Source organism: Onychomys torridus, chromosome 9, assembly GCF_903995425.1.
Source record: "Onychomys torridus chromosome 9, mOncTor1.1, whole genome shotgun sequence".
NCBI lineage: Eukaryota > Metazoa > Chordata > Mammalia > Rodentia > Cricetidae > Onychomys > Onychomys torridus.
The window spans coordinates 95,657,275-95,662,216 of NC_050451.1; the positions used below are offsets into that span (position 1 = coordinate 95,657,275).

General features: G+C 44.2%; 1 pseudogene; it reads right to left on the reverse strand.

Moving 5' to 3' along the window:
- Positions 1–1,023: 1,023 nt before the first annotated feature.
- On the reverse strand, positions 1,024–2,695 carry LOC118591273 (annotated as a pseudogene).
- Positions 2,696–4,942: the final 2,247 nt, after the last annotated feature.

The window sequence follows — 4,942 nt, forward strand, 5'->3', positions numbered from 1 at the left end:
ACCAGCTTGTTAAATAAGAAACACAGAACCAATTGCAGAGTTAAAAACCAAGAGGTCAGAGCAAAAGCGGAAAACCTTACCCTTCACTGCTTCTGCGGTTCCTCCTCTCTGCAAGAGACCTACTTCTGTGTGTCCTGTCTATTTAAAGACTTTCTGTTCTGTTTTCTCATTGGTTGTAAACCCAGCCACATGACCTCCTTGTCACTGCCTGTTTGTACAGACCTCCAGGTCGTCTATGGTTGGTATTGAGATTAAAGGCGTGTGTCTGCCATGCTGGCTGTGTCCTTGAACACACAGAGATCCGCCTAGCTCTGCCTCCCAAGTGCTGGGATTAAAGGCGTGCCCCACTACTGCTTGGCTTCTGCTCTGGCTTGCTCTGAACTCAAGGCAACTTTATTGACATACAAATAAAATCACATTTCAATACAAATAAAGTATCACTATATTTCCCCTTTTCTATTTTAATAAAAAAAAGGAAAAAGTTATAACTAATATAAGAAAAACTATATATAAAAGTACATAACTATATATACCATATATACAAACAATAAATACCTAAACAATGTCTAGTCCATTTGTATTTGACAAATTCAGAGAAAATAATTCCATTATCTAGCCTATTTTGGTAAGTCCAGAATGTACCTGATTCACTTTTTATCCTAACTTATATAGCTAACAGAACTGTCTTATAACGTCTTTCAAATTTATACACTTACAGCTCTTAGTGAGTTGTTCTGAAATCCTTAACTATAACTAACTGATCTTCAACTCCCTCAGAGACCCAAGAAGGAAATAATACTACCTAATAAAAAATAAAAACAAGAAATGCATGCAAGCAGCTTCAAAAAAAAAAAATGTGAGTTGACAGAAACAGCCAGCTCATGGGTGGCAGAACACAGAAACACTGGTGTTGTGCCCCAGCCAGATGCCCGACTCTGGCCCCCAGGCCAGGCATCCCAAGCCAAGTGTCCAGAGGTTGACCCTGTGCATGCCTCTATGGCAGAGCTTCCCTGCTCTTCTTCCCTTCTAGCATCTACAGTGTGCAGCCTAACAATCAGCCGCCCTCACCAGGCCCAAGTGTCCGGACCAGAGATTCCCTTTGTAAGGCTTAAATCTGAGTAAAAGAATGAAGAAACCAAACACCAAAGCTTAACAAGTCAAATGGGGGAGCCCGTGCAATTCTGAAAAGGCTTCTTGTTCTCTTTCTTAGAGCTCTACTTTGGTAACATTAACATTAACTAGTTAGCAAAATATTTAACCCAGTTAGCAAAATTAACACCGTCATCTCAATAGTTATTCCTCTGTGCATAGTAAATGTTGCAAGATGAACTTCACATTTATAAAGCAGATTTGAAAACAGTTTGCCAGCAAGTGTGCCTCCCTCCCTTCCACACCTATCTAAGCTGGGGGACATAAGAACAGGCCCCTGTGCGTCTGCACCCCCGCCCCTCCCCAGGCTAGATGGTCTGGTAGCCAGCGTGACTCCTCTTCCTGCCGATGAGGTAGGTGATGAGGATGATGAGGACCAGCCCTGCCAGGGCTCCGCCAACGGCAATGGGGATCAGCATGTTGTTGCCATCCTGCACACACTCTTCCACAGACCCAAACCTGTCACTTTCCACCTTGAAAGCCTGGACCTGGACACTGAAAACATTAAGGGAAAACGCCTTACTGACGTAGATGTGCTCTTTACTTGTAGGAGTTCCCGAGCGTAGCCTGAAGAGCTCTCAGCGAATGGTTGGAGGCGGTGAATGTGGGCTCTGTGGCATCGGGAAGAGTCATGTTCAACTGGACTTCTTGTAGGAAAAACAGGCTAGAACTGGCATTCATCCCAAACTTGAGTTCCAGGACACTGTTCTTGTTCTCCACTCTCTCTTAGGGTCACCACATGGAGACTGCAGGTCCCATGAGCTGTGTCATTTGGACTGATGTTGAATGCTCTGGTCACAGTCATGTTGTCCTTCTTGAAGTAGGTGATGTTCATCTGCAGTGCCATAGAGGCAAGCAGGCAGGTTCCGTTTTCACCAGTCACATTGTATTTAGTCACAGTGGGGTTTGTGGGCACAAGTGGTGGCGAGGGGCTGGGCGGCGGTGAGGGGCTGGGCGGCCCAGTGGTTGGAGAAGGTCCATCCTGTGTGCAGCGTGTCTCTTCCTTGCTGAAGTTGTTATTTGACAGGTAGGCCTGGATAGTGGCATCGTGGAGTGTGACAGTCACATTGCCCATGTGGATCTGGACAGCACTCAAACATCGGTATGTTTTGTTGATGTCTGCCTTGATGTCAGTTATGGAGTCCACAGAGTGGATCCCCTTGGTGCTGGCATTGGTGAAATATTGTGTGTCTGACAAGTTGTAAGTAAAATGCATGTGCTGGACACAGTAACGTGTTTCATTTCTTGTGAAGCTGAGCATCAGTGAATATCCGCTTCCAAAAGCAATCATGAGGCTGGGTTCAGAAGCATTTTCACTACCACAAGAACTGTTACTGTTCAGTACTTCTGCAGAGGGTGGCAGGGAAAAGGTAGCGTTCTGAGAACCAAGTTCAGTTTCGTAGGCGGTCCGGAAGAAGGCAGAGAAGTTGGCCATTATACAAGCTGTACCATTGCTGTCTTTCACCACAAACAATGCTGAGGCACCTTGGGCAAGGCCTGCCAGAAGCAACAGGAGCAGCGGCCGCCGGGTGCTGGGGGCCTCCATGGCGCGATGCAGCAGAGGCCTGGGTGCAGCGGTTGCGCGGGCGGGGCGCGTCCACCAACTGGAGAGACCCGGCAGCTGCGGCGCCTGCACTGAGAGGACCCTGCGGCCGGCAGCGCCTGTAGTTAGAGTTTTCCTGCCTGGCCCAGTCAAATCTCTCTTACCCGCCAGTCCCACAGTCGCTCAGACCCAACCAAGAAAGCACACAGAAACTTACATTGTTTACAAACTGTATGGCCGTGGCAGGCTGCTTGTTATCTACCTTTTCTATCTTAAATTAACCCATTTCTATTAGTCTATACTTTGCCACATGGCTTGTGGCTTACCAGTGTCTTTACATGTTGCTTCTCATGGCGGCAGCTGGCGGTGTCTCTCCCCAGCCTCCTACTTCCCAGAATTCTCTTCTCTCTTGTCCCGCCTGTACTTCCTGCCTGGCCACTGGCCAATCAGAACTTTATTTACACAGAGCGATATCCACAGCACAGCATGGCAACACACATCTTTAATCTCAATACCAACCATAGAAGACCTGGAGGTCTGTACAGACAGGCAGTGACATTTGGTTGGGTTTACAACCAATGAGAAAGCAGAACAGAAAGTCTATAAAAAGAAAAAACACACAGAAGTAGCTCTCTTGTGGAGAGGAAAGACAGCAGAAGCAGTGAAGGGTACGGTTTTCAGCTCATGCTCTGACCTCATGGCTTTTAACTCTGCAATTGCATCTGTATTTCTTATTTAACAAGACGGTTACATCTACACCCACACCCCAATTTGAGAATGTAGGCATCATGTTCTGCAGACTGCTTCTTGCTGTCTGTGGATAAAGTATCTTTAGGGTTCCTGAGAAACTTTGAGAAAATGACCAAGTCCTAGTCAGATCAGCAGTAACCTTTGCTGATATATATCACTTATCAAGGCTCAGGAGGTCTTCCCTGATCAAACCTGGTCCATCTCATTCTTGAATGAATCCACAACCACTTTTCTTCTCTAGGAACAAAACTCCAAAACATTTTTTATTTGCATTTGAAAAATATGCTTTTTGACTTATATTTTAAGTTAAGATAGTCCTAAAGTATCTAGATTGGTTCAGTTTTGCAGTCTTGTTCACAGTCCCATGTGTCTTAGTGGCTGTCTTTTGCTTATGAGCATTCAAAAAAATTCAAAATCAACAATAACATACAGGATCCACACTCCATGTGTATTTCCCAACTCTATTTTTAACTATTTTACTTCTCTCTTTAAAGACATTATTTTATTATTTTTTAACTATTTCTTTCTTTCTATGACTGTCCACACTCTTTCCCTTTCTTTCTTAAGCCTACCTACATTGTAAGACACACTGGAACCTGTTTAGTGCTTTTTTCTGTCTGGACCTCTTTTACTGCATATGGGTAGTCTTTTTTGACTGTGTGAGAAAACTTTAAACTGCTAAGCTACAGATTGATCCTCCATGCTGCTCTATTGGCTGGCTCTGCCTGCTTCTCAGGTCCTGAAATCCAGGCCTAAACCTCACTGCCTTGCCAGAGCTGTGTGACTGAGAACTGAATTAAACCTTTCTAGCTATAGGAAGCATATGTGTTTTTTTTTTTACTTATGTTTATTATTACTATACTTATTATACTTATACTTATACTTATACTTATTATTATTATTATTATTATTATTATTACTACTACTACTATTATTATTTAGTACTGCTGGATGAGCTGCAGCAACTCTGTAAAAAGCTGTGCCTTTTTCTTCTCTTTTTTTCCTCTCTCCTCTCTCTCTCTCTCTCTTTCTCTCTCTCTCTTTTCCCCTAGATCCAATCCCCTAGTCTCATCCTCACCTTTGTGGATGAATTTCTAAATGTCCTTATTAAACAAAAAACACAGAGCCAAATATAGGGGTGAAAGCCTTAGAGATCAGGGAAAGAGTGATAGCACCAACCTTACCTCTCCAGCTCTGCAGCTACCAAAAAGGGAGCTCCTTCCTGTCTAACCTGTGCCTTTATTGCCTTGCTTTTCTGCGATCTCATTGGCTCTTAGCCCAGATACCTCACTTCCTTGTTACTGCCTGTCTGTACAGACCTGCAGGTATCCATGGTTGGTACTGGGATTAAAGGCATATATTACCATGCTTGGCTGTTCCCTAGTGTGTCCTTGAACACACAGAAATCTTGCCTGCCATGTGATTTGATTAACAGTGTGTTCTACCACTGCTTGACTTCTATGTTTATTAACAAAGCTTGGCCTTCCCCCCTTGATCTCA